The sequence below is a fragment of the Pelobates fuscus genome, chromosome 6 (assembly GCF_036172605.1).
Source record: "Pelobates fuscus isolate aPelFus1 chromosome 6, aPelFus1.pri, whole genome shotgun sequence".
Lineage (NCBI taxonomy): Eukaryota > Metazoa > Chordata > Amphibia > Anura > Pelobatidae > Pelobates > Pelobates fuscus.
The window spans coordinates 185,751,993-185,770,922 of NC_086322.1; positions in this window are offsets into that span (position 1 = coordinate 185,751,993).

Below are 18,930 nucleotides of genomic sequence, written 5' to 3' on the forward strand. Positions count from 1 at the left end.
GCTGAGACACATGGGGATGCTGTGAGACACATTGGGACATGGAGACACTATGGACATAGTGTCTCCATGTCTCACAGTGTCCCCATGTCTCACAGCCAGTGTTCCTAGTGTCTCAGTGTCCCCTAATCTCCCAGTGTCTGTGTCCCCATGTCTCTCAGTATCCCTAGTATCCCATGTCTCTCAGTATCCCTAGTGTCTCAGTGTCCCCATGTCTCCCAGTGACCCCAAATATATGTCGCCCAGTATCCACATGTCTCCCAGCCAGTGTCCCTAGTGTCTCAGTGTCCCCATGTCTCCCAGTGTCCCTATGCCTCCCAGCAAGTGTCCCTAGTGTCCCAGTGTCCCCACATTTTTCAGTGTCCACATGTCTCCCAGCCAATGTCCCTAGTGTCTCAGTGTCCCTACGGCTCCCAGTGTCCCCTAGTATCCCAGTGTCCCTAGTGTCTCAGTGTCCCCATGTCTCCCAGTGTCCCCAAATATCTGTCTCCCAGTGTCCACATGTCTCCCAGCCAGTGTATCTAGTGTCTCAGTGTCCCCATGACTCTCAGTGTCTCCAAATGTTTCCATGTCCCCATGTCTCACAGTGTCCCTATGCCTATTTCCACAAATGCCCCCATGTCTCACAGTGTCCCCATGCCTCCCAGGCAGTGTCCCTAGTGTCTCAGTGCCCCCATGTCTTCCAATGACTCCTAGTCTCCCAGTGTCTGTGTCTCTGTGTCCCCAGTGTCTGTGTCCCCATGCCTCTCAGTGTCCCCATGTCTGTATCTACAAGTGCCCCTATGTCTCCCAGTTTCCCAAAGTGTCTAAATGTCCCCAAGTGTCTCAGTGTCCCCATGTCTCACTGTGTCCACATGTCTCTCAGTGTCCCCTAGTATCCCAGTGACACGGGAAACACTGAGACATGGGGACATGGAGAGAAACGAGGACACTGAGACACTGGGAGACTAGGGGACTGACCAACATTGGGACACTGATGCCAGGCTGGCCTTCCAATTCTTTGGACAGACATGCCCCCTTTTTGGGCATGTTCGCCCTTTTGGCAGCTCTGGTCACGTGATTCACATCAGTGGACCACCCTTTTACTCCACCCATTGACTTCCTGCTTCACTGGACACTGCTGTTAGGGGGTATGGATTTACTTGAAAGATGAAAGCATACATTAGAGAGAGATTAGCATAGAGTATGTGTTTTCTTATAGCTGCATCCTTTGAGTTTCCCTCCAACACCATCAGATACATGACGCTTGGGAGGTAAGACTGTTTTAGTGTTTTTGGTTGATAAGATTTTGTAATTAGGCCCCATCATAATTGTCAGCACCAGGCCCACTGGGCTCTTAATCTGGCCCTGGCATTTGATGTAGTGTCTTGCTAAATGGGTCATAGTAATATAACCTCATTATCGTCCTCTGTGAGGAAGCAAGCAGGGATTTGTATTTAAGGTAATACAGTAGCAATGATCTACTTAGACTTTGCAAAGGCTTTTAGAGCCGGACCACTTAGGAGGTATTTGTACTAAATAAAGGAAATTGGTTTTAGTAAAATATTGAGTAAAGCAATTAGAGAATGCATAATTAATTTTGAGATGTTTAATAGCTTTGTGGAGCTAGACCTGAAAACTTCAGAGGGTGTTGTTTGGGATGATAATGCTAGAGAAATATCAATTGTTTTTATGAATTTTGCTTTGAGTAGAAGAGTAGCAACATTTTAGAGTTTAATTTTTAATCACAGAATGTTTTGTACAACGATATCACAGCTGGAAACAAATGAAAACCAGATAAGAGCATGTAAATAATTATTTAACCCAATATTAATCATTTTAAAATAAGGCCACGAATAAATGTCTCAGACCTTTTGGGAACACAATGTTAAACAAGGAGGTTGAAATGAATTTCTGAATTTTTCTGTTGAAAGGTTGATGATTGCTTTAATAAAAAATTGTATTTACATAGACAAAATTGAGATGTGTGATCATATGTCTGTCTGCAAACACATAAATAAATCGTAAAGTGGACCAATGATAAAATCAATAGTTAATGAGTTATGCAGAAATAGCTGAATATTGAATCATACGAAAAACAAAGCATTTCCTTTGTTTGTATATGGCTAGCTTTTTGTATTTTAATATTTTAATGTATATGTCTTATTTTAGAGATATACAGAGCAATAATCTTTTTGAAGTCAAACTAGGTCCGATCTTAATGATGGCTTTGACACTGTATTTATTTATATACTAATTTCCTAGGATGTTTTTCCAAAATCTTTTAATTTTAAAGGGTCAAATTGGAAAAATAATTTGCATTAATTAATCAGATAAATATGGCTGTTACTCTGTTTTTTTCTTTCTCATTTTAACTCCATTTTATTTATTTTTATTAATAAAACTACACTACTCAGTTAACTGCTTAAATTTAAAATACAGAAACAAATCATTTAATAAAGAATAAAATTAAAAACGATTTAATGATCTGTGGAATTAATGATATCACATCAATGGAAATGTTTTTTCTAATTTTCACAAGTTTGCCAGAAATGACTCCCAATTTGACTTTAATGGGGATCTAAAAGTTGATTTTGGAGAAATCCTGGCAAACATGTAAAAACTAATTAAGCTTGCAGACAAACATATTCATTGCACCAGAAGAACCTGTGAAAAATGCATTTTCGATGACCTAAACCCTTATGTAAGCATTAAGTAAGTATGTATGTTGCTAGTTTCATTCTACAAACCCTTTCAGTGAAAAACATAGACCTTCATTGCAAAGGTAAATAAAGCATACAATAGGGAATGCTAGGTCTGTAGCTAAAATCAAAACATGATCGTTATCAAAATTACCTTGCATGTCAATTTCACCAAAGTAAAAAATGAAGAGTATAAAAAGTCAACATTTAAATAAATTCAGTCAGCTATGCTTTTAGTTTGTCTATTATAGTCTAAAAAAAAATAATTCACTTTGAATTCCCAACAATTCTCCCCTTAGTAAATAATCCTGTTTGATTTTCACAGTGTTTGATTGTGTACATTGCATGCTAAATAACTTAATTGAGTGAAAAGTAGTCCCCAGGTTTTAGATGATATATATCCAGTCTGTGGTGATTTGTCCTTGTTTGTATCACTGGTTATATTGGTGTTAATTTAAAAGGTAGGAACGAATTAAATATATGTAAGGTAACTAAAATAACACTATATTCACCAAAACAACTTAGCTTAATGAAGCAGTTTTGGTGTATAGATCATGCACCTGCAGTCTAACTGCTCAATTATCAGCAATTGAGGAGTTAATTCACTTTGTTTATGCAGCCCTAGTCACACTATTCCTGTATCACGATAGTTGAATTGATTACACAAATAAGGTCTCTTCTGTGTTCTGATGAACACCCGCTCATCCCTAGCTGCCTGGTGCCTCATTATTACATCATATATGATATAGAAGCCTCCCATTGATCTTTTTATAATGTCAGTCTATGTGGCTCTATTTGATGATGCTCACATGTGTGACATCATAGTCCTCTGTAACCAATTGAAACCCAGTATAGGGTATATATACTTCCTGGTTGTCTTTGTTTTCTTGCCCTGTTAAAGTTCCTGTTACCTGAGAGTGTGTTTATATTGTGTATTAGATTTACTAATTTCTGACCTCAGCTTGTTTGACTATACTTGTTTTCTGCTATCCTGACCTTGGCCTAACTCGATTATGAGTATCTCTGTTATACTAGACCTAAACCGATCTCTCCAAAATACCTTCACTGTGTGGTATATATAACCACCCCAGTGAAATGGTGGAGCGCTAAGAACTTTATCACTTACATTTACTATATAGGTAAGGTATAGTATCCTACAATAACAAAATGCTTATATAGTGTAGTGTATCCAGTAATATACAAAAATATATATCTCAATGTTGGTGCATTCACATTTAAATGAGCCCTATAGGACAATCTCAGATCACTTGAGTAGGTGTGTTCTATGGTGACACTTCCCCTCTTCCTCTGTATCTGGATGTACTTGCAACACAGAAAGTGGAAGAGAAAATCTGGTGCAATATGCCAATTAGTGTTGTCGCGAACCCGAAATTTTCGGTTCGCGAACGGCGAACACGAACTTCCGCAAATGTTCGCGAACCGGCGAACCGCCATTGACTTCAATGGGCAGGCGAATTTTAAAACCAACAGGGACTCTTTCTGGCCACAAAAGTGATGGAAAAGTTGTTTCAAGGGGACTAACACCTGGACTGTGGCATGCCGGAGGGGGATCCATGGCAAAACTCCCATGGAAAATTGCACAGTTGATGCAGAGTCTGCTTTTAATCCATAAAGGGCAGAAATCACCTAACATTGACACCTGTCCTCAAAGCCCTGCCCTGATACACACTGACACAGAGCAGAATAGGGACTGTTACCCCTACATAGGATCACTTGGCAGGTATGGATTGACACCTGTCCTCAAAGCCCATGATACACACTGGGGGGAGCTACTGTCCTCCCCAACCCCTGCGCGGTGGGTGGGGGCCATAAATCACAATGGGGGGACCTACTGTCCTCCCCCCCTCGGCCCCCACCCCTGCGCGGTGGGTGGGGGCCATAAATCACAATGGGGGGCCTACTTTCCTACCCCCGGCCCCCATCCCTGCGCGGTGGGTGGGGGGCATAAATCACAATGGGACGGACCTACTGATAGGAGTGGAGTATTGTTCATATCAGTTTAATACCTTCCGCGTCTCCTATCAGTGGACGTGTATATGGCAGCCATTTTAGGAACCGCACACTTGGGACCCGAGCAAGGTCACCTCGTTCAAGCTGCTCTGGTTCCTTGATGAGCCAGCTGCCCGTGAGTTAACATGTCCCGTGGAGAAGCACTCTGTCCTGTAAAGCCTCACCACAAAAAAATTAAATAAATAACAGCACTCGGAGTGGTGAGTTTAGTAAATGTTCATATCAGTTTAATACCTTCCGCGTCTCCTATCAGTGGACGTGTATATGGCAGCCATTTTAGGAACCGCACACCTGGGACCCGAGCAAGGTCACCTCTTTCAACAGGCGACATGATTTGGCCCTGTAAAACTATCCTGGATATTCTCTACAATTTCTATGGATATGGCATTGATTTATGTAACAGGGAGATGGAAGAAGATGCTTGGTCGGTCCTCTTACTTGAAATTTGAGGCACTGCGCGGGCAAGCTAATGTGCCACCAGATAGGAGTGGTGAGTTTAGTAAATGTTCATATCAGTTTAATACCTTCCGCGTCTCCTATCAGTGGACGTGTATATGGCAGCCATTTTAGGAACCGCACACCTGGGACCCGAGCAAGGTCACCTCTTTCAACAGGCGACATGATTTGGCCCTGTAAAACTATCCTGGATATTCTCTACAATTTCTATGGATATGGCATTGATTTATGTAACAGGGAGATGGAAGAAGATGCTTGGTCGGTCCTCTTACTTGAAATTTGGGGCACTGCGCGGGCAAGCTAATGTGCCACCAGATAGGAGTGGTGAGTTTAGTATTGTTCATATCAGTTTAATACCTTCCGCGTCTCCTATCAGAGGACATGTATATGGCAGCCATTTTAGGAACCGCACACCTGGGACCCGAGCAAGGTCACCTCTTTCAACAGGCGACATGATTTGGCCCTGTAAAACTATCCTGGATATTCTCTACAATTTCTATGGATATGGCATTGATTTATGTAACAGGGAGATGGAAGAAGATGCTTGGTCGGTCCTCTTACTTGAAATTTGGGGCACTGCGCGGGCAAGCTAATGTGCCACCAGATAGGAGTGGTGAGTTTAGTATTGTTCATATCAGTTTAATACCTTCCGCGTCTCCTATCAGAGGACATGTATATGGCAGCCATTTTAGGAACCGCACACCTGGGACCCGAGCAAGGTCACCTCTTTCAACAGGCGACATGATTTGGCCCTGTAAAACTATCCTGGATATTCTCTTCAATTTCTATGGATATGGCATTGATTTATGTAACAGGGAGATGGAAGAAGATGCTTGGTCGGTCCTCTTACTTGAAATTTGGGGCACTGCGCGGGCAAGCTAATGTGCCACCAGATAGGAGTGGTGAGTTTAGTATTGTTCATATCAGTTTAATACCTTCCGCGTCTCCTATCAGTGGACGTGTAAATGGCAGAGATTTTTAATTGTTGAATCACCTCCCCTTTTTAGGCCAAGGTGGGAAGATGCTTAGACCACTGGTATATTGGTGCCATCTTGGAGGATTTTTTTTTGGTTTGGTTTTTGAAGCCACAGTGCTGCACCAGTGGGCCTAAAAATTAGGCATGTACACATGCCTGAAAAATTTGGTATTGTTGCAGCCGCTGTTGTAGCAGCGGCCAGAAAAAATGATGTTTGTTTAACAGGCAGAAAGTGCCCTAAAACATGGCGGCTTGAACCCTAGTTGGTGGCGGATAAGTCACGCAAGTCAAACGTCATTCAGAGCTAAAATACAGCAGCATGTGGACCATTTTTAGCCCAAGGCAGCTCATCTCATCAGGCCTTTTTTAAGCGAATGTATCGCCCAGTGTCAGTCCCTTCGGGATCCATCCCTCATTCATCTTAATAAAGGTGAGGTAATCTAGACTTTTTTGACCTAGGCGACTTCTCTTCTCAGTGACAATACCTCCTGCTGCACTGAAGGTCCTTTCTGACAGGACACTTGAAGCGGGGCAGGCCAGAAGTTCTATCGCAAATTGGGATAGCTCAGGCCACAGGTCAAGCCTGCACACCCAGTAGTCAAGGGGTTCATCGCTCCTCAGAGTGTCGATATCTGCAGTTAAGGCGAGGTAGTCTGCTACCTGTCGGTCGAGTCGCTCTCTGAGGGTGGATCCCGAAGGGCTGTGGCGATGCATAGGACTTAAAAAGGTCCGCATGTCCTCCATCAACAACACGTCTTTAAAGCGTCCTGTCCTTGCCGGCGTGGTCGTGGGAGGAGGAGGAGGAGGATGACTTCCACCTCTCCCCCTGTTAGATTCCCGTTGTGCTGTGACATCACCCTTATACGCTGTGTAAAGCATACTTTTTAATTTATTTTGCAAATGCTGCATCCTTTCCGACTTGTTGTAATTGGGTAACATTTCCGCCACTTTCTGCTTATACCGGGGGTCTAGTAGCGTGGACACCCAGTACAGGTCGTTCTCCTTCAGCCTTTTTATACGAGGGTCCCTCAACAGGCAGGACAGCATGAAAGACCCCATTTGCACAAGGTTGGATGCCGAGCTACTCATTTCCCGTTCCTCCTCCTCACTGATGTCATTGAAGGTATGTTCTTCCCCCCAGCCACGTACAACACCACGGGTACCAGATAGGTGACAACGAGCACCCTGGGATGCCTGTTGTGTTTGGTCTTGCTCCTCCTCCTCCTCCTCCTCCTCAAAGCTACAATCCTCCTCTGACTCCTCTTCCTCACAATCCTCTTCCAGCGTTGCCGCAGGTCCAGCAAGCGATGCTGATAAGGCTGTTTCTGGTGGTGATGGTGACCACAACTCTTCCTCTTCCTCTTCACGCTCATCTACAGCCTGATCCAGCACTCTTCGCAGGGCACGCTCCAGGAAGAAAACAAATGGTATGATGTCACTGATGGTGCCTTCGTTGCGACTGACTAGGTTTGTCACCTCCTCAAAAGGACGCATGAGCCTACAGGCATTGCGCATGAGCGTCCAGTAACGTGGCAAAAAAATTCCCAGCTCCCCAGAGGCTGTCCTAGCACCCCGGTCATACAAATATTCATTAACAGATTTTTCTTGTTGGAGCAGGCGGTCGAACATTAGGACTGTTGAATTCCAACGTGTAGGGCTGTCGCAAATCAAGCGCCTCACTGGCATGTTGTTTCGCCGCTGGATATCGGCAAAGTGAGCCATGGCCATGTAGGAACGCCTGAAATGGCCACACACCTTCCTGGCCTGCTTCAGGACGTCCTGTAAGCCTGTGTACTTATGCACAAAGCGTTGTACGATCAGATTACACACATGTGCCATGCACGGCACATGTGTCAACTTGCCCAACTTCAATGCCGCTATCAAATTTTTTCCGTTGTCACACACCACTTTGCCGATATCCAGTTGCTGCGGAGTCAGCCACTTTTCCACCTGTGCGTTCAGGGCGGACAGGAGTGCTTGTCCGGTGTGACTCTCTGCTTTCAAGCAAGTCAAACCCAAGACGGCGTGACACTGCCGTATCCGGGATGTGGAATAGTACCTGGGGAGCTGGGGGGGTGCCGTTGATGTGGAGCAAGAAGCAGCGGCACAAGAGGACTCAGCCGAGGAGGTTATGGAAGAGGATGGAGTAGGAGGAGTAGAGGAGGTGGCAGCAGGACTGCCTGCAATTCGTGGCGGTGTCACCAACTCCTCTGCAATGCCACGCATTCCTTGCTTGTCAGCCGTCAGCAGGTTTACCCAATGCGCAGTGTAGGTGATATACCTGCCCTGACCATGCTTTGCAGACCAGGTATCAGTGGTCAGATGGACCCTTGCCCCAACACTGTGTGCCAGACATGCCATGACTTCCTTTTGCACAATCGAGTACAAGTTGGGGATTGCCTTTTGTGAAAAGAAATTCCGGCCGGGTACCTTCAACTGCGGTGTCCCAATAGCTACAAATTTTTTGAACGCCTCAGACTCAACCAGATTGTATGGTAAAAGCTGGCGGGCTAATAGTTCGGACAAGCCAGCTGTCAGACGCTGGGCAAGGGGGTGACTTGGTGACATTGGCTTCTTACGCTCAAACATGTCCTTGACAGACACATGACTGTGGGCAGATGAGCGGGAACTGCTCAAGACGGGAGACGGAGTGGCGGATGGTTGAGAGGGGGCAAGAAGGACAGCAGTGGTTGACGTGGCTGAAGATGCTAGACCAGGAGGAGGATGGCGACTTAGAGTAGGCGTGCTGCTTGTACTCATGTGTTGATCCCATAGGCGTTTGTGATGTGAGATCATGTGCCTACGCAAAGCAGTTGTACCTAGGTGGGTGTTGGACCTCCCATGACTCAGTTTCCTTTGGCACAGGTTGCAAATGGTATCGCTGTTGTCCGAGGCAGACACACAAAAAAAATGCCACACTGCTGAGCTCTGCAATGACGGCATTCTGGTGGTGGACACAGCATGCGTTGATTGGCGTGCTGTCGGGCTGACCCCGGGTGCCAATGCATGCTGTCTAACTGTGCCACTAGCTCCTTGCGACGACCCCCCCCCTGCTTCCAACTCGTCTCCTCCTCCTCTCTGTCTCCCCATCTGAACTTTCGCCCTGTTCTTCTTCTTGCCGAGCGGGCACCCACGTGACATCCATGGACGCATCGTCATCATCAACCGCTTCGCTTGTATCTGACAACTCAGAAAAGGAAGCAGCAGCGGGTACAACATCATCATCATCACACCGTACCTCCATGTGTTTAATGCTGCCTGCCTGAGACATATCCCTGTTATCTACATCCTCTAGCAATAATGGTTGCGCATCACTCATTTCTTCAAACGGGTGTGTGAATAACTCCTCTGACATACCAAGTAAAGCGGCTGTGGTGCTAGTTTTGGTGGTGGCGGCAGGCGGGTGAGTGGTATCTTGAGAGGTGCCTGAAGCTAAGCTGGAGGAGGATGGTGCGTCAAGGTTCCGAGCGGAGGCTGTACAAGATTGGGTGTCCTGTGTTAGCCAGTCAACTATGTCCTCAGAACTTTTCAAGTTCAGGGTACGTGGCTTCTGAAAACTGGGCATTATTCTAGGGCAAAAGGGAATCACAGCACCACGACCAAGACGGCCCCTGCGGGGTGGCCTGCCTCTGCCTGTCATTTTTTGGGGGATTAGTGGTACTATGCGTGCAAGCTACTGTGAGACCAGATATGATTGGCAATGTGAACTGTAACAGTTCTGCAGAGCACACACTGTAGGCCTGACACACCCGCTTGAAGACAAGTAACTGCTATTCAATCTATAACAGTGAAAAACAAATTTTCTTTGTAAAAGCACGCTATAGAGACACCAGATATGATTGGCAATGTGCACTTGAACAGTTCTGCAGAGCACACACTGTAGGCCTGACACACCCGCTTGAAGACAAGTAACTGCTATTCAATCTATAACAGTGAAAAAAAAAATTTGGTTTTAAAAGCACGCTATAGAGATACGAGATATGATTGGCAATGTGCACTGGAACAGTTCTGGAGAGCACACGCTGAAGGAAGGACTGACAGAGCCGCTTGAAGGACACTGACTGGCTGCTATTAGCTTACACTAGAAACCTTTTTTCTTTGTAAAAGCACGCTATAGAGACACCAGATATGATTGGCAATGTGCACTTGAACAGTTCTGCAGAGCACACACTGTAGGCCTGACACACCCGCTTGAAGACAAGTAACTGCTATTCAATCTATAACAGTGAAAAAAAAATTTTGGTTTTAAAAGCACGCTATAGAGACACCAGATATGATTGGCAATGTGCACTGGAACAGTTCTGGAGAGCACACGCTGAAGGAAGGACTGACAGAGCCGCTTGAAGGACACTGACTGGTTGCTATTAGCTTACACTAGAAACCTTTTTTCTTTGTAAAAGCACGCTAAAGAGACACCAAATATGATTGGCAACTGTCAAAGCACGCTGGCACAGGTCTGCTGCAGAGCACACGCTGAAGTAGGCCTGACACCCAGACGCTTGCAGACAACTAACTGCTCTTCTATTACAGTGAAAAAAAAATATTTCTTTTAAATCTAAAGCTTAAGCTATTGTAAAAACAGATATGAGTGGTGGCACTGGGCAAGAGGGCACAGTATCCACTGTGAACCTCACACAGAAGCTGGCAGGCAGGCAACTGCTCTTCTATTACAGTGGAAACAAAATTTTGGTTGTAAAAGCACGCTATAGAGACACCAGATATGATTGGCAACTGTCAAAGCACGCTGGCACAGGTCTGCAGAGCACACGCTGAAGGAAGGCCTGACAGAGCCGCTTGAAGGACACTGACTGGCTGCTATTAGCTTACACTAGAAACCTTTTTTCTTTGTAAAAGCACGCTATAGAGACACCAGATATGATTGGCAATGTGCACTTGAACAGTTCTGCAGAGCACACACTGTAGGCCTGACACACCCGCTTGAAGACAAGTAACTGCTATTCAATCTATAACAGTGAAAAAAAAAATTTGTTTTTAAAAGCACGCTATAGAGACACCAGATATGATTGGCAATGTGCACTGGAACAGTTCTGGAGAGCCCACGCTGAAGGAAGGACTGACAGAGCCGCTTGAAGGACACTGACTGGCTGCTATTAGCTTACACTAGAAACCTTTTTTCTTTGTAAATGCACGCTATAGAGACACCAGATATGATTGGCAACTGTCAAAGTACGCTGGCAGGGTTGTGCAGGGCACACGCTGAAGGAAGGCTTGACAGAGCCGCTTGAAGGACACTGACTGGCTGCTATTAGCTTACACTGGAAACCTTTTTTCTTTGTAAAAGCACGCTAAAGAGACACCAGATATGATTGGCAACTGTCAAAGCACGCTGGCACAGGTCTGCAGAGCACACGCTGAAGTAGGCCTGACACCCAGACGCTTGCAGACAACTAACTGCTCTTCTATTACAGTGAAAAAAAATTATTTATTTTAAATCTAAAGCTTAACCTATTGTAAAAACAGATATGAGTGGTGGCACTGACTGTGCAAATGGGCAAGGCATCCAACCTGACACAGAAGCTGGCAGGCAGGCAACTGCTCTTCTATTACAGTGAAAAAAAAATATTTTTTTTAAATGTAAAGCTTAACCTATTGTTAAAACAGATATGAGTGGTGGCACTGACTGTGCAAATGGGCAAGGCATCCAACCTGACACAGAAGCTGGCAGGCAGGCAACTGCTCTTCTATTACAGTGAAAAAAAATTATTTATTTTAAATGTAAAGCTTAACCTATTGTTAAAACAGATATGACTGGTGGCACTGACTGTGCACATGGGCAAGGCATCCAACCTGACAGAGAAGCTGGCAGGCAGGCAACTGCTCTTCTATTACAGTGAAAAAAAAATATTTATTTTAAATGTAAAGCTTAACCTATTGTTAAAACAGATATGAGTGGTGGCACTGACTGTGCAAATGGGCAAGGCATCCAACCTGACACAGAAGCTGGCAGGCAGGCAACTGCTCTTCTATTACAGTGAAAAAAAATTATTTCTTTTAAATGTAAAGCTTAACCTATTGTTAAAACAGATATGAGTGGTGGCACTGACTGTGCAAATGGGCAAGGCATCCAACCTGACACAGAAGCTGGCAGGCAGGCAACTGCTCTCCTATTACAGTGAAAAAAAAATATTTCTTTTAAATGTAAAGCTTAACCTATTGTTAAAACAGATATGAGTGGTGGCACTGGGCAAATAGGCACAGTATCCAATGTGAACCTCACACAGAAGCTGGCAGGCAGGCACCTGCAATTACATTACACAGGAAAAAAAAAAAAACAGCCTGATGTTATAGCCCTTAAAAGGGCTTTTTGGGGTGCTGTCCTTACAGCAGAGATCAGATGAGTCCTTCAGGATTGTAGTGGACACTGAATACCCTAGCCTAGCTATCAATTTCCCTATCTAATCAGCAGCAGCTAAACTTTCCCTCATCTCACTAAGCATGCATCTTCCGAATGAATCGAAAATGGATGCTGGGAGGGAGGTTGGAGGGTGTGGAAGGGAGGGAGTGCTGCTGATTGGCTGGAATGTGTCTGCTGACCGAGAGGCACAGGGTCAAAGTTTGCCCAATGATGACGAATAGGGGGCGGATCGAACTGCGCATGTGTCCGCCCGCCGTGGTGAACGCGAACACGCTAAGTTCGCCGGGAACTGTTCGCCGGCGGACAGTTCGGTACATCACTAATGCCAATATTATGAAAGTGCAAATATATAAGGTTGCAAACTGCTCACCTTTTCCAGAGCCTATTATACTTGGCTCTTAGTTTGTAGACTTGTGTGTCTATAAAGGGGACACAGAACCCTTCTTTGTAACAGGATCAAAGGCAGTAGAGTGGAGTCTACAGGAAGGATTAAAAAACTATTTATTACAACTTGCAACAAAACAAATATTTATAAAACATAAAGTCCTTACAATGGAGCTCCCGAGACCCGTTTCACCGATATAAAGGCTTTTTCGATCGATATAATCAACACCAAGTCCTGTCCTGCTTTTGAATGTCCAGTCATCCTCTTATTGGTCAATTCCAGGGACCTTTCTCCAATCCTCCGTTCAGCGGATGATGTAATCCTCTTGCTGGTGTAGATGCCGATCGGAATCACCTGCACTGAAAGTGACACGACAACATCCATGTCAGGTCAATTCCGGCTGCTGATCCGCCATTTTTGAAGAGGGAAAAACTCCTGGAAACTGAAGAGGACTTAATGCCATGCCTTTTCCCCATCGAATATGCCCATATTTGGCCATCATAGTGGTTCCATATATATCTGGCACAGATAATGAACTAGTCTAAAGTACTCACAAATGGCCACAGAAACAAATGAAGGGGAAAATGAAATAATTAATACATAATAATATACTTATTTATATGGAATAGTTATAAAATAATTTCTAAAACATGAAAAGGAACCAACGTTGTTTGGGAGGCTTACACATATACAAATATATAATCAATAAATAAAGTGTGTTAAAATAAAATTAAGTGCATAAAAAAATTAGTGCATAAAAAATTATAAGACATGGCAAAGTTCAAAGTCACTTTTAAGACCATGAGGTAGCATTGTATTCAAGTAAAAAATTCACCTTATCTCCGTTTGGCCCATCTTTCTAATTAGGTCGTCTCCTCTCCAATTTGGTGAAACATTTGGAATTGTGGAGAGTAGAAAATGGGGCGCATTACAGAGTGAACATCTCTGAAATATATCAGACTGGTCCCACCCATACGGGCACTCCAGATCCGAAATGCCAGCAAGTTCCCTCTGCACGAGAGACACAGCAACCCCAGACGATCGTTTCAGCCTTGGTTTTATTACAGTAGCCTAGAGAGATATCAGCTGTGCCTCACTGATGATGCCCAACAAGGCTGAAACGATTGTCTGGGGTTCCTGTGTCTCTCGTGCAGAGAGAACTTGCTGGCATTTCGGATCTGGACTGCCTGTATGGGTGATACTAGTCTGATATGTTTCAGAGATGTTCTCTCTGTAATGGCACAAGATGAGCTAAAACCAGCTTGAGATCTGAGCGGGGACCCACCAAAGGGCAGACTTTTTCAGCTGCTGTCCGTTCTCAGTATTCTCTTGCACACTGTTTTTTGCTCTTCAAAACTTTTGGAATTCCCACAAATTTAAGGTGACCACTATGATGGACAAACATGGACATATTTGATGGGGAAAAAGCGTGGCATTAAATTTGCCGCGTCATATCCATATGACAGATTCATACATACAATACAAGGTGGAGTATCTGTCTTGTGGAGCTAAGATAATTCCTGGATCAATATATTAAAAAAAATGAAATATAAGCAAACAAAAAATAGTGCAATATAGCCAATTTAAAAAAAATAATAAAGTGCAGTAGTGTATAGAAAATCACTCACAAGCGTAGAGCTACTGAATTAGGCTCAGAATTCCAGCTTTGTGGGTTATAAAGGTTTCAAGTAATTGGATGTCCTCACAATAATCAGTGTAGATGTAAAGTGCTTTATTGAAAAATGCACAAATAGTAAAAGTATATAAATAAACTAATAAAAAAACCTTACAATTCTGAAGGTAAGTCCTTTGTATAAAAGTCTTTAAAGTGCAAAACGTGTTTCACCTCGTCCAGAGGCTTCCTCAGTTGCTCCTGTGTCTTGTTCGTGAGTTTTTTTTTTAAATGCTTCTTAATTGGCGGTGTTTTTTCACCCTTCCACCCTCGGCCGTCATTCAATTGATTTCTTACTTCCGCTTCCGGGTTTTGCGTTTCAGCAGTGGAACGCATTCGTCATGTGGTGTGTGTTAGAACGCATCCATGCGTTTCATGATTTTAGTTTGTTAGAAATGCGATCTTTCAGAACATATAGTATTGGGAGAGTTCATAGTTACATGTATTGGGAACAATAGAAGGCAAGAGACATGTTTAAATATAAAATTCATATATTAACATTTTTTTACAGAATTGTAAATGATATATTTCTAAAGTTGTTCATGAAGAGGAGTATTTTATGGCAAAGCAATGGACATTTATAATTATAAAAGCAAAAAATATTTGCGCTTTTATTTAATTTTTCATGTTTAAAAAATGCGTGCTTTTTCATGAACCGTACGTCACGAAACAAGAAATCGAAGTAGAAGCATTTCCCCACCCCCAGACACCCCACCTTCCCCTTCTTTTTTTCGGAGGGATCTTATCCAAAACAGAAGGAAACCGACAGACAGCACTCAACCTTGGGAAATACCGGGGAAAAGACAACGTTCATTCGAAGAAGAAGGAGAAAGAGAAGAAAGAGGGAAACAACACAGAGAGAAGAGAGGGAAGACTTCAGTCTAGATGGGATTTTTAACCTTACTGGTATACCACTAACAAAAGAATAGATTAGTATTTTTAAAAAGGGTCTAAAGTTTGCCCCGACTGCTGATTTTAACTCCTTTGATTTTTTTTGTAGACATGAATCTTTTTATAAGAAAACTATGCCTTAAGAAATTCTTTAGCAATAAAAGGAAAACCAACCAACAATGGAAGAAGATGAATATTTCCACACATCTCTTAAGGAGAAATAAAAAATTATTCCCTAGGTTATTTCAAGTGAAATAAAATCATTTGAATCAATAGTAATGAAGGATGTGGAGAAACTAGAAAAAAAACAAATAAATACCAACATAACCTAACGCTAGGAGAGAAAAAAGCCTTAAAAAACATAAAAAATGATGATAACTTCATAGTCAAACCGGCTGATAAGGGAGGAGGAGTAGTGATCCAAAATAAAGAACAATATGTTAGAGAAGCAGAAAGAATTCTCTCAGACCCCTCCAATTACCAGAAATTAACCCATAACCCTACACAAGATACCATTACGATTTTTAAAGAATATATAAAGATTTAGGAATTCTTAATGACAAGGAAACAGAGTATATGCTAGTAGACAATCCGAAAATACCAGTTTTTTACATCCTACCAAATGTCCATAAGAATACAGAAAATCCACCAGGAAGACCTATTATATCTGGCATAGATTCAATTTCCACAAGAATCTCAGAATATATTGATACTTTACTCCAACCGATAGTCATTAAAAATCCTTCCTATCTTAAGGACACCATCCATATCTTACAGATTTTAGAAGAAATAAAATGGGTGGAAGGATATCGAATGGTCACATGTGATGTAACCTCCTTGTACAGTATCATCCCACACAACAAAGGAGTATCAGCAGTCAAATATATTTTAGAAAAATCAAATTTTAAGATGGAACAAATTAATTTTAATTTAGAAGGGATTTTACTCATTTTAACTAACAACTATTTTTGGTTTGAGAATGCATTTTACCTTCAGATCTGTGGTATGGTGATGGGCACTAAGTTCGCCCCCAGTTACGCCAATCTTTTTATGGCATTCTGGGAAGAAACATTTGTGTTACAGGGTAACAAATGGGGGCGAGCTTGGTGTCCTATTGCCGGTTTATAGACAATATTTTTTTATATTGACCGATTCCACGGAGGCACTTCAGGGTTTTGTCATATCTAAACACTAGTGAATATGGGATCAACATAACAAGCCATCATAGTGAATCGGAGATCGAGTTTTTAGACATATAAGCATCCATGAGTCAACAATAATAACCAAAAATTATTTTAAACCTGTTGACACAAATAGTTACATTGAAAAAACGAGTTGTCATTACAACCCATGGCTCAACAATACCCCCAAAAGTAAATTTTTAAGAATTCGATGTAACTGTAAACTAGATTCTCATTACTTTAACCCCTTAAGGACACATGACATGTGTGACATGTCATGATTCCCTTTTATTCCAGAAGTTTGGTCCTTAAACAGGCCAACTACATCAAAAAACAATTTATCGAAAACGGTTATGATAAAATAATTTTAGAGAAAGAAGTAGAGGAAATACGAAAATTAAAAAGAAAAAATCTTATACAATACAAGCAAAAGAAAAAAAACAACTCAGGCAAATGAAATCCCCTTTATTTGCAATTTTAATGGACATAGTGGACGGATACAAAAAAATATCAAAAAACATTGGCATTTGTTAAAGGACGACCCTATTTTAAACAAGATTTTACCATAAAAAACAAAATTAACATATAGAGGAGCCAAGAATTTTAAAAGTATTTTAGTTAAAAGTCATTTAACCCCCAAAAAGACCAAGCACTTTATTCAAGACTTAAAAGGATTTTATGGATGCGGCATGTGCCTTCCTGGCAAAACAACAAAGTAAAAAGAGACAACTAAAGGACATAGAGAATATAATTAAAAAAACGTACACTATCAATGACCATTTAACCTGCCATTCAAAGGACATTATATATATATTTTAAAATGCCCATGCAACTTACTCTGTATAGGCAGAACCATCCGACCCCTGAAAGTGAGGATTGCCGAGCATATTAGAAATATAAAAAAACGGCTTAGAAACTCACAGCGTGTCATTACATTTTAAACAGGTCCATAATCAAAATCTAGAAAACAAAGAAGTAAAAATGAACTGGAGAGGGGGGAATTATATTAAAATACTAGGAAAAGAAAAATGAGTTTTATTTTCCATTTTAAGACTCTTATCCCTCATGGTTTAAATTCTGACTTTGAAGTTTGTCATTTTTAAAATTATATATTTTTACCCTTATAATATATTTAAGATCTACCTTTTTTAAAATTCTACTTATACCATTTTTAATTATATATTGAGTATTTTAAATATCTTTCCCCTCATCTTAATTATACTAACCATTCTCGTATTTTATTACCTATCTTTAGGTAATTTTACAGCACTTCTCTCACTATTCAAGTCTAATTTCATATTGGTGTGTTACTATAGGTTGGCTACATTGTCTATTTTTCAACCAATAATGTATTTTTTATTCATTCAGCACTTTTCATGAAAAAAGCAAGCATTATTTAAACATAAAAAATAAAAAGTGCAAATATTTTTTGCTTTTAGAATTATAAATGCCCATTGCTTTGCCATAAAATACTCATCTTCATAAACAATTTTAGAAATATATAATTTACAATTCTGTAAAAGAATGTTAATAGATGAATTTTATATTTACATATGTCTCTTGCGTTCTATTGTTCCCAATACATGTAATTATGATCTCTCACAATGCTATATGTTCTGAAAGATCGCATTTATAACAAACTAAAATCATGAAACGCATGGATGCGTTCCAACACACACCACATGACGAATGCGTTCCACTGCTGAAACGCAAAACCCGGAAGCGGAAGTAAGAAATCAATTGAATGACGGCCGAGGGTGGAAGGGTGAAAAAACACCGCCAATTAAGAAGCATTTAAAAAAAAAAACTCCCGAACAAGACACAGCAGCAACTGAGAAAGCCTCTGGATGAGGTGAAACACGTTTTGCACTTTAAAGACTTTTATACAAAGGACTTACCTTCAGAATTGTTAGGTTTTTTATTTATTTATTTTATATACTTTTACTATTTGTGTGCATTTTTCAATAAAGCACTTTACATCTACATTGATTGTTGTAAGGACATCCAATTGCTTGAGACCTCCTATCAGTAAAAGAAGGGAGTGGATACCTTTATAACCCACAAAGCTAGAAATCTGAGCCTAATTCAGTGGCTCTTCGCTTGTAAGTGATTTCATATACACTACTGCACTTTATTATTTAAAATTGGCTATATTGCACTATTTTTTGTTTGCTTATATTTCATTTTTAGGAAAATATTGACCCAGGAATTATCTTAGCTCCACAAGACAGATACTCTACCTTGTATTGTATGTATATATCTGTTTGCTTTGAGGTTTAAGGGA